This window comes from Nerophis ophidion, linkage group LG29, assembly GCF_033978795.1.
Source record: "Nerophis ophidion isolate RoL-2023_Sa linkage group LG29, RoL_Noph_v1.0, whole genome shotgun sequence".
NCBI lineage: Eukaryota > Metazoa > Chordata > Actinopteri > Syngnathiformes > Syngnathidae > Nerophis > Nerophis ophidion.
Genome location: NC_084639.1, coordinates 3165076 through 3177710, shown reverse-complemented (window position 1 = coordinate 3177710; position 12635 = coordinate 3165076). Strand labels below are relative to the sequence as shown.

The 12635-nt window shown below is 41.4% G+C and overlaps 1 protein-coding gene across 1 annotated transcript in view; it reads left to right on the top strand.

Moving 5' to 3' along the window:
- ppargc1b (peroxisome proliferator-activated receptor gamma, coactivator 1 beta) overlaps positions 1-12635 on the top strand; it is a 289635-nt gene that overhangs the window by 237617 nt on the left and 39383 nt on the right. The window lies entirely within an intron of this gene.

Here is a 12635-nt window from a genome sequence, read left to right as displayed (position 1 = left end):
CAAAAGATGGCGCCATATCATAAACAATAACAAACCTTTTTTAGGGCTTGGTTTTCTTGGAGAAAAAAGATGGCGGCATAGCATAAACAATAACAAACCCTTTTAGTGTCTGTGAGAGTCGCTCGCTGTCGTGCGGGTTCCCAGGACCTTCAAGGAAGGACATTTTTCTCTTGGGCAGGTTTGACTCTTGTTTATTCTTTCAATAACAAGCTTCGTCTTAGGGTCGGGACGCTTTTCAGCTCCTTCTCTCCTGCTCGCTCCTCGCTCGCTGTCAGTCGGCCGCGTCGTCCTCGTGCGCTCTTTTGCTTCCACTCTTTGATCGCTGCTGCAGTCTCTCCAACTCCTTCTGCCACGATCCCTCCTCCTTCTCCCCTTTTATACAGCCAGAGGAGATAAGATGCTTGTGTGCCGGTGTGCGAGCCACGCCCCGCCTCTCCGCTCAGCCGCATTCTCCACCCTCTTGCCGCCATCTTGGGCAGGGCTCCATCGTGCCCTGCCCTGCTGCTCGTTCGCCGGCTCCGCCTCTCTACAGTGTCTTTGCTTGGTTTTATTAGAGGAAAAAAATCCACAAATTAGGCGGCACTGTTTTATAAGCCGCAGGGTTCAAAGCGTTGGACAAACGTAGCGGCTTATAGTCCGGGAATGTGTAGTCCACACAGTGTTTAAATAGTGAATGAGGTGATTATTGGATTTGAGAATCGGTGGTGTGACTCATCTTCATGCCATTCCCCGGGTTTTCTTCCGTGTGACCCTGTTGGGTCTGCACATGCACCCCCTCCTACTCCCCCTCCTCTTATTGGTCGGTGTGCGGCGGACACAAGGCCTCCATTGAGTGTGGCGGAGGAAGTCAGACGCCGCTTGAGTGGACCAGATGCGGACCTTCAGGCTCCTCGGCTAAAAGACGCATCATCGCAGGCGCGGCCAAGTTGGCTCGCCCACAAAAGCGGCGAGGGAGCCCCATTAGCATCCCCATCAGTCATCCGACCCAGAACCTACTTGGTGATGTCGCTCTCTCGGCTGCTAATCTTCTACTAATTAGACCGCAGGATATCCCTAATATGGGCATGCAGGTTTATACTTTGCTGTATCCGTTACCACACAATTGCTGGGTTTTTGTGTGCTGCAATTCCACCGTGCGTGTTTGATGGGGCGAGACGCCCGCTTCTCATTAATCTCGCCGTAATGTCACCTTGTCGTAAAAAGTCCATAAAGGCGTCTGAATTTCTCGACGTAAATTCGAATTGGAGCCGCTTGTGTGTCTTTCTCTAATGGCCGAACATTTGGTGTAGTTTTATGTGCACGTGTATTTATTAGAGATGTCCGATAATATCGGGCTACCGATATTAGAGCGGTCCACCCCAGCCAGCACTTCATCCATGGCCACCCCCTCCTCCACAAGGGAGAGGGGGGCAGAGCAGAAAATAAAACAGACGGCAGATCAACTGGTCTAAAAAGGGGGGTCTATTTAAAGGCTAGAGTTTACTAATGAGTTTTAAATGCTTCTACTGAGGTAGCATCTCGAACTGTTACCGGGAGGGCATTCCAGAGTACTGGAGCCCCAATAGAAAACGCTCTATAGCCCGCAGACTTTTTTGGGGGGGCTCTGGGAATCACTAATAAGCCGGAGTTCTTAGAACGCAGATTTCTGGCCGCGACATATGGTACAATACAATCGGCAAGATAGGATGGAGCTAGACCGTGTAGTATTTTATACGTAAGTAGTAAAACCTTAAAGTCACATCTTAAGTGCACAGGAAGCCAGTGCAGGTGAGCCAGTACAGGCGTATAAATACATACAAACCCTGTTTCCATATGAGTTGGGAAATTGTGTTAGATGTAAATATAAACGGAATATAATGATTTGCAAATCCTTTTCAACCCATATTCAGTTGAATATGCTACAAAGACAACATATTTGATGTTCAAACTCATAAACTTTACTTTTTTTTTTGCAAATAATAATTAACTTAGAATTTCATGGCTGCAACACGTGCCAAAGTAGTTGGGAAAGGGCATGTTCACCACTGTGTTACATCACCTTTTCTCTTAACAACACTCAATAAACATTTGGGAACTGAGGAAACTAATTGTTGAAGCTTTGAAAGTGGAATTCTTTCCCATTCTTGTTTTATGTAGAGCTTCAGTCCTTCAACAGTCTGGGGTCTCCGCTGTCCTATTTTACGCTTCATAATGCGCCACACATTTTCGATGGGAGACAGGTCTGGACTGCAGGCGGGCCAGGAAAGTACCCGCACTCTTTTTTTACGAAGCCACGCTGTTGTAACACGTGCTGAATGTGGCTTGGCATTGTCTTGCTGAAATAAGCAGGGGCGTCCATGAAAAAGACGGCGCTTAGATGGCAGCATATGTTGTTCAAAAACCTGTATGTAGTTTTTGGCATTAATGGTGCCTTCACAGATGTGTAAGTTACCCATGCCTTGGGCACTAATGCACCCCCATACCATCACAGATGCTGGCTTTTCAACTTTGCGTCGATAACAGTCTGGATGGTTCGCTTCCCCTTTGGTCCGGATGACACAATGTCGAATATTTCCAAAAACAATTTGAAATGTGTACTTGTCAGACCACAGAACACTTTTCCACTTTGCATCAGTCCATCTTAGGTGATCTTGGGCCCAGATAAATCGGCGACGTTTCTGGATGTTGTTGATAAATGGCTTTCACTTTGCATAGTAGAGCTTTAACTTGCAGTTACAGATGTAGCAACGAACTGTATGAAGTGACCGTGGTTTTCTGTTGTGTTCCTGAGCCCATGTGGTGATATCCTTTAGAGATTGATGTTGGTTTTTGATACAGTGCCGTCTGAGGGATCGAAGGTCACGGTCATTCAATGTTGGTTTCCGGCCATGCTGCTTACGTGGAGTGATTTCTCCAGATTCTCTGAACCTTTTGATGATATTATGGACCATAGATGTTGAAATTCCTAAATTTCTTGCAATTGCACTTTGAGAAACGTTGTTCTTAAACTGTTTGACTATTTGCTCACGCAGTTGTGGACAAAGGGGTGTACCTCGCCCCATCCTTTCTTGTGAAAGACTGAGCATTTTTTGGGGAAGCTGTTTTTATACCCAATCATGGCACCCACCTGTTCCCAATTAGCCTGCACACCTGTGGGATGTTCCAAATAAGTGTTTGATGAGCATTCCTCAACTTTATCAGTATTTATTGCCACCGTTCCCAACTTCTTTGTCACTTGTTGCTGCCATCCAATTCTAAAGTTAATGATCATTTCCGGAAAAAAAAAACTGTTTATCAGTTTGAACATCAAATATGTTGTCTTTGTAGCATATTCAACTGAATATGGGTTGAAAAGGATTTGCAAATCATTGAATTTCGTTTATATTTACATCTAACACAATTTCCCTACGAATATGGAAACGGGGTTTGTATGTATATATATGTATATATATATGAAGAGTTCATATGCAAAAGCAGATAAATCCATTTTGACCGATTCTGTATATTAACGATTTTCTGCCTGCTGGTGTTGTCGGTACATGTACAAGCGTGCAATGGTTTATTTAATATCAACATAAGCAAGTCATGAAAGCCTAAACTTTTAAGAAATGCTGATGTAATGAATGGCTTTCAAGTAAGAGTGTTTGATGTGGTTTTACGTCAAAAGCAGATATATCCAAATTATGATATGTTGCAAAAACAGATATCTCCAAAATCGTTTTCTTTGCGGTCGTTATTTCGCATAATATTCAAGATAAAGATAGAGAGAAAAACAGAACGTTAAATTTATCGAAAGCCACATTTCAAGGTAACAACTGTTCACATTTCTTTACTTCATTATTTAACAGTTTGGATCCCTTGGTACGTATAAATCTAGCTGTCCCTGCGGACATTGTTTTTTCGTACTTGCTAACCGGACATGCTTTTTTGGAACTGTGACCTCACATATTTACCTTGTGCTTTTCAGCACAAAATGAAAAAACAAAAAAAACTGTTGCAATGAAGACAATGTTTGATTAATAAAACAAGCACAAATGCTCAACCTGGTTTGCCTATCAAAAACACTCCTGTGCAGATAACAGCTCACTCATCATCGCTATCGACATTAGCTCCATGCTCGACAACATCGTTTAACGCAGCGGTGTAAAACTCACGGACACGCGTGCTAGCGCCAACATCAAATAACTTCAACACGTCAGTTTTTTTCGCTGGCTTAACAGTTTTGTTCACAGGAGAAGCTTCCAAATGATTCATGCGTGGATAACAACACTGAGTGAGTCCGTGCGCGCCGACATTGTGTTTGTCACGTGATCCCGTACTGCAGCGCTGGTTGGGCAAACGGATATATCGGCTTTTGTGGTAAATGATCCATGGCGCTTATCGGCCTTTGCAATAAATCGCTGAACTAAATGATGACGTTAAAAGCGGCATTTGTCTGCATTTGCAAACAAATTGATTTTGGTATACCACAATAGAAGTGGCGGACTATATATTACCGAGGCTGGGCTAAACTTTATCAAAATGGCGTTTATCGGTTTTTGCGTATGGACTCTTCATATATATACAGTACAGGCGTAATGTGATCAAACTTTCTTGTTCTTGTCAAAAGTCTAGCAGCCGCATTTTGTACCAACTGTAATCTTTTAATGCTAGACATGGGGAGACATGAAAGTAACACGTTACAGTAATCGAGACAAAATGTAACGAAGGCATGATTAATGATCTCAGCGTCGCTAGTGGACAAAATGGAACGAATTTATGCGATATTATGGCGATGAAAGAAGGCCGTTTTAGTAACACTCTTGATGTGTGCCTCACGCCGACTCTGAGACTTTAGCGTGTTTTCGAGGGCCGCCTCCAAAATGGCCGCCCCAGGAAGAGAAAAGCTCCATCCTCCCACATCTGTATAGTCCTCCTGCGTCCCTCCCACCTCTGCCCGCGGTCCCCGCAGCAAAACGACGCCGGGCTTAGCCGGGGATTTTCTCCCTAAGCTGATTTCAATCAGATGATAGCGGTGTCATGAATGCAGCTTGCTGAAAGAACGGATGGAGCGCAATGAGAGACCATTTGGGGGGGGGGGGGGGGGGGGGGCTCACTGTGTTTGTTGGCGTGCACACATTTACCACACCGTCTGAAAATGTGTGCTGACCTTTCGTGTGACGTCGTGGAGTCTTAAAATGCCAAAGATGTCAAAGTATTGAACATACTTGCCCAGTCCAAAGACTTAGTGAGTAAGCAAGTGTTTATTGGAAGGGGTGTCATCGCCAACTAGTGGTCAGGCATGCACACCACACTCTATGCACTATTTCTTGTTGTTGTACTACCAACCATGCAACTTGTTGTCTTGTACCGTATTGTCTCCTGCTGGTCCCATTATGGACTGGACTCTCACTATTATATCTGATCCACTATGGACTGGACTCTCACTATTATGTTGGATCCACTATGGACTGGACTCTCACTATTATGTTGGATCCACTATGGACTGGACTCTCACTATTATGTTAGATCCACTATGGACTGGACTCTCACAATATTATGTTAGATCCACTATGGACTTGACTCTCACAATATTATGTTGGATCCACTATGGACTGGACTCTCACACTATTATGTTAGATCCACTATGGACTGGACTCTCACTATTATGTTAGATCCACTATGGACTGGACTCTCACACTATTATGTTAAATCCACTATGGACTGGACTCTCACTATTATGTTAGATCCACTATGGACTGGACTCTCACAATTTTATGTTAGATCCACTATGGACTGGACTCTGACTATTATATCAGATCCACTATGGACTGCACTCTCACTATTATGTTGGATCCACTATGGACTGGACTCTCACTATTATGTTAGATCCACTATGGACTGGACTCCCACTATTATATTAGATCCACTGTGAACTGGGCTCTTTATGTTGGATCCACTATGGACTGGAATCTCAGACTATTATGTTAAATCCACTATGGACTGGACTCTCACTATTATGTTGGATCCACTATGGACTGGAGTCTCACACTATTATGTTGGATCCACTATGGACTGGACTCACATTATTATGTTGGATCCACTATGGACTGGACTATCGCACTATTATGTTAGATCCACTATGGACTGGACTCCCACTATTATATTAGATCCACTATGAACTGGACTCTCACTATTATGTTAGATCCACTATGGACTGGACTCTCACATTATTATGTTAGATCCACTATAGACTGGACTCTCACTATTATGTTAGAGCCACTATGGACTGGACTCTCACCATTATGTTAGATCCACTATGGACTGGACTCTCACTATTATGTTAGATCCACTATGGACTGGACTCCCACTATTATATTAGATCCTCTATGAACTGGACTCCCACTATTATGTTAGATCCACTATGGACTGGACTCTCACACTATTATGTTAAATCCACTATGGACTGGACTCTCACTATTATGTTAGATCCACTATGGACTGGACGCTCACTATTATGTTAGATCCACTATGGACTGGACTCTCACTATTATGTTCGATCCACTATGGACTGGACTCTCACTATTATGTTCGATTCACTATGGACTGGACTCTCACTATTAGATTCACTATGGACTGGACTCTCACTATTATGTTAGATCCACTATGGACTGGACTCTCACTATTATGTTCGATCCACTATGGACTGGACTCTCACTATTATGTTCGATTCACTATGGACTGGACTCTCACTATTATGTTAGATCCACTATGGACTGGACTCTCACTATTATGTTGGATCCACTATGGACTGGAGTCTCACACTATTATGTTAAATCCACTATGGACTGGACTCTCACTATTAGATTCACTATGGACTGGACTCTCACTATTATATTAGATCCACTATGGACTGGACTCTCACCATTATGTTAGATCCACTATGGACTGGACTCTCACTATTATGTTAGATCCACTATGTACCGGACTCTCACTATTATGTTAGATCCACTATGGACTGGACTCTCAGAAACGAAGAGTGATAAGAGCCTGTAGTGTAATGCCCGCGGCTAAAATCAACTGCGTGAGAACGTATACTCGAATATCACGATATAGTCATTATCTGTATCGCACAGACAACGAGTATATCGCCCAGCACTATTTGCAATGTTCTATAAAAGCCACCGTGGATATTCTTATTGTTAGAATGCGTCCCCCGGCCCACAAAACGGCCCCCAGGCCACACTTTGGATCCTCCAGCTTTATAAAGAGCGGTTAGACGTGAATAAATGTCAACAAATGTGAGCTAAAAGGTGTAAAATGGCGAGTGAGAAGACATGGGAGTGATGAGTGGAATGGAGAAGAAGGTGTAGCGTCCGTGTAGCCGTCAGGAGATGCTTGAAGGCCAGAGATTTAATAAGAAAGTGTGGTGTAGCTGTCAGCTGGGCTGATAAAGGTGATGAATGTACAGAAACACAAGCACACGCCCAGCGGAGCATCCGCCGCATCAGGGGAGCACGTGCAATGGAAAGGAGAATTAAACGTATCGCGTCGATATCACATCACTGCAGGGCAGCTTTACACGGCTCAAGGATCGTTTCCACTGCAGCCCGCATTGTTGCCCGCATACTTAAATGTAGAATATATTTATATTATTCATGTATTATATATATAATATATGTCGTACATTATTTATTATTATTATTGTCTATTGTGAGCGAACTGTGGTGCTGAATTTCCCCCAGGGATCAATAAAGTACTTTCTATTCTATTCAATTCTATTCTATTCTTCTATTGAAAAACAGAACATGGTGCACATCCTCACATTCAAATCCATCCATCCATGCATTTTCTACCGCTTGTCCCTTTTGGGGTCGCCACAGTTTGAAATGTTCTTTTTTCCCCCCCCCTCTTTTTTTTGTTGTTTTCTGTCAAACCGACAACAAATAGCCAATTGGACACACAGGATTTGTCAGAATCAATCAATCAATCAATGTTTATTTATATAGCCCCAAATCACAAATGTCTCAAAGGACTGCACAAATCATTACGACTACAACATCCTCGGAAGAACCCACAAAAGGGCAAGGAAAACTCACACCCAGTGGGCAGGGAGAATTCACATCCAGTGGGACGCCAGTGACAATGCTGACTATGAGAAACCTTGGAGAGGACCTCAGATGTGGGCAACCCCCCCCCCCTCTAGGGGACCGAAAGCAATGGATGTCGAGCGGGTCTAACATGATACTGTGAAAGTTCAATCCATAGTGGCTCCAAGACAGCAGTGAGAGTCCCGTCCACAGGAAACCATCTCAAGCGGATCAGCAGCGTAGAGATGTCCCCAACCGATACAGGCGAGCGGTCCATCCTGGGTCCCGACGAGCGGTCCATCCTGGGTCTCGACTCTGGACAGTCAGTACTTCATCCATGGTCATCGGACCGGACCCCCTCCACAAGGGAGGGGGGGACATAGGAGAAAGAAAAGAAGCGGCAGATCAACTGGTCTAAAAAGGAGGTCTATTTAAAGGCTAGAGTATACAGATGAGTTTTAAGATGAGACTTAAATGCTTCTACTGAGGTAGCATCTCGAACTGTTACCGGGAGGGCATTCCAGAGTACAGAATAAACCTCAAGTATTGTACAGGCTGTCCCAAAATTCCAGGCAAATAATACAAATATATATACTTGTACAATGATTTATTTCATTCATAATTAATTAAAAATAAACAAAAGAATTGATTGATTATTTCTAACAGATTTATAATTTGATTATTCATCAATTTTTTGTTAATTAAATGTATTTATGTATATGTATTGAAATTGTCAGGCTTGCCACTGACAGTTTGTCTGTGTTTTAGTTTTTCCTCTGTGTGTTTAGTATTTCCTGTCCTTTGTTCCTGTCAGCACTTTTATTTTGGTTCAGCTTCCTGTTTGCTTTGTTTCCCCTCAGCTGCGGCTGATTGGCACCTGGCCACACCTGGTGTCAATCAGCCCGCTCCTATTTGTACCTGCTTTGTCTTTCAGTCAGTGCTGGATTATTGATTTGTCGATGTCACTTCTTGCCGCGCTTGTCATGTGTTATCGTTCTTGTCGTGTCGTACCTTGTCCTGTCTTTGCAGCCTAGCGGTAAGCTATATTCGTTTGATGTTTGTAGCTTACTGTTTTTTGTTCCCTACTTCCAGTTTGTTCTTTCATATTACAAGTACGACATCTGTTTCCTGCTAGATACCTGTTAGCTTCCACGCTACGCCTTTTGTCTGTTTTCCTCGCATGTGCGCGCTTTTTGTTTGAACACTTTGTTTTTGTCTCAGTGTTTAATTAATTCATGTTTTCCTGCAAAATGCCTCCCCTCCTTCTCTGCATTTTGGGGTTCGTCACCAATTAACTCTGACAAAAATGTGTGTATGTAGTATATATGAATGTTTACATGCTATTATATATATATCAATCAATGTATTTTATTTCGGCAATCTTCACATAAAACAAAGAACAACAACAAGAAAAGAAAAAAAACAACACTCATTTGAGCAATGACTGAGCCGAAAGGGTGTAGGTTGAAGCAACGCTTATATAAACCTACCCCATCACAACAAGAACAAGCTTCAAAATATATAAAATCTAAAACATGCTTCACTTATATTACTTTTTTTTTTAAACAATATATAAGCAACATATATGTAGCACACGTCTCATATACACAGTTTAACATTTAAATCAAACATATACATTTGTACACACATATATATATATATATATATATATATATATATTATATATACACAACTTATTTAAATTCCATATAAAGTGGTAATATATACATTTCAATACAACCTATATGTATAATTATGAGATCATAAATTGTATCTATATACATATATATTATTGTCTTTCTAAAACAATGTTTGCTCTTCTTTCTTATATTTACTAATGATAAATGATTTAAAAAGCTTTTTAAACTGGTTTATGTTGGTGTTGTGTTTTATTTCATCCTTTAAACAGTTCCATATTTTAACCCCTGCTATTGTTGTACTCATTCGTTTCTGCGTTGTTCTACAATATTGGATCTTAAAAAGTAGTTCTCCTCTTAAATTATAATTCAATCAATCAATCAATCAATCAATGTTTATTTATATAGTCCCAAATCACAAATGTCTCAAAGGACTGCACAAATCATTACGACTACAACATCCTCGGAAGAACCCACAAAAGGGCAAGGAAAACTCACACCCAGTGGGCAGGGAGAATTCACATTCAGTGGGACGCCAGTGACAATGCTGACTATGAGAAACCTTGGAGAGGACATCAGATGTGGGCAACCCCCCCCCCCCCCCCTCTAGGGGACCGAAACCAATGGATGTCGAGCGGGTCTAACATGATACTGTGAAAGTTCAATCCATAGTGGCTCCAAGACAGCAGTGAGAGTCCCGTCCACAGGAAACCATCTCAAGCGGATCAGCAGCGTAGAGATGTCCCCAACCGATACAGGCGAGCGGTCCATCCTGGGTCCCGACGAGCGGTCCATCCTGGGTCTCGACTCTGGACAGTCAGTACTTCATCCATGGTCATCGGACCGGACCCCCTCCACAAGGGAGGGGGGGACATAGGAGAAAGAAAAGAAGCGGCAGATCAACTGGTCTAAAAAGGAGGTCTATTTAAAGGCTAGAGTATACAGATGAGTTTTAAGGTGAGACTTAAATGCTTCTACTGAGGTAGCATCTCGAACTGTTACCGGGAGGGCATTCCAGAGTACTGGAGCCCGAACGGAAAAAGCTCTATAGCCCGCAGACTTTTTTTGAGCTCTAGGAATCAATAATAAGCCGGAGTCTTTTGAACGCAGATTTCTTGCCGGGACATACGGTACAATATAATCGGCAAGATAGGATGGAGCTAGACCGTGTAGTATTTTATACGTAAGTAGTAAAACCTTAAAGTCACATCTTAAGTGCACAGGAAGCCAGTGCAGGTGAGCCAGTACAGGTGTAATGTGATCAAACTTTCTTGTTCTTGTCAAAAGTCTAGCAGCCGCATTTTGTACCAACTGTAATCTTTTAATGCTAGACATGGGGAGACCCGAAAATAATACGTTACAGTAATCGAGACGAGGCGTAACAAACGCATGGATGATGATCTCGGCGTCTTTAGTGGACAGAATGGAGCGAATTGAATTCCCTTCTCTTTGTAAAAATCTTCTCTGTAACCCTGTTGGAAGTAAATCTTTACTTGCTTTATAAATCATTTGGGCAGTCTTGAGTTGGATGAGATCTGGTAGTTTTAAATCAAATGTTTTTATAAATAATCCACTAGTGTGTTCTCGGGGTCCTGTGTTATGTATCAGTCTGATGGCCCTTTTTTGCATTGTGAATAGTGGTTGGATGTTCGTCCTGTATGTATTTCCCCACACTTCTAGACAGTAACTCAAATATGGTAAAACAAGTGTACAATAAAGAGTGTGTAATGTTTTTTGATGAAGAATGTGCCTTGTTTTACCCAGGACAGCAATACTTCTGGCCAACTTCCCTATGATGTATGTCATGTGTGTATGTAATCACACCCAAAAATGTGATTTTGTTTACTCTTTCTATACTAACATTGTCTATATATAATTTTACATCTATATCATTTCTCTTATTTCCAAATAACATAAAGTTAGTTTTATTTAGGTTTAATGATAATTTCTTAGCGTCAAACCATTTTTTTAGTTGACACATCTCCATGGTGACGGTCCTCAGGAGCTGCTGCAAGTCCACATCAGAACAGAGTACATTGGTGTCCTCCGCAAATAACACATATTTAAGGTTTTCAGTTACTTTACAAATATCATTGATATACATGATGAACATCTTGGGCCCTAAGACTGACCCCTGTGGTACCCCACATTTAATATTTAACCAACATGATTTTTTTTGGGATATCTGTACAAACTGCTTTCTATCAGATAAATAACTTTTTATCCATTCCAGAACAATACCCCTAAAACCATATTTTTCCATTTTTTCTAATAAGAATACTATGGTCTACTGTATCAAAAGCCTTCTTAAGATCTAAGAATACTCCTATTGTATATTTATTTTTATCAATACTATCAGTTATTTCTTCAATTAAATCAGTTAATGCTTGTGCTGTTGATCGATTATTCCTGAAACCATACTGCCTATCTGTTAATAATTCATTTGTTTCTACAAAGCCATCGAATCTATTTATAAATATTTGTTCTAATATTTTGGAGAACTGTGGTAATATTGAGATTGGTCTCTATATATATATATATATATATATATATATATATATATATATATATATATATATATATATATATATATATATATATGTATATGTATATGTATTAGAAATGTCTGATATTCTCGGACAATAAATGCTTTAAAATGTAATATCGAAAATTATCCATATTGGTTTTAAAAAAAGTTTAATTCACGTTTTTTCAAAACGCTGCTGTGTACACGGACGTCGGGAGAAGTACAGCGCACCAATAAACCTTAAAGGCCCTGCCTTTGCGTGCCGGCCCAGTCACATGATATCTAACGGCTTTTCACACACACACAAACACAAGTGAATGCAAAGTATACTTGGTCAACAGCCATACAGGTCACACTGAGGGTGGCCGTATAAACAACTTTAACACTGTTACAAATATGCGCCACACTGTGAACCCACACCAA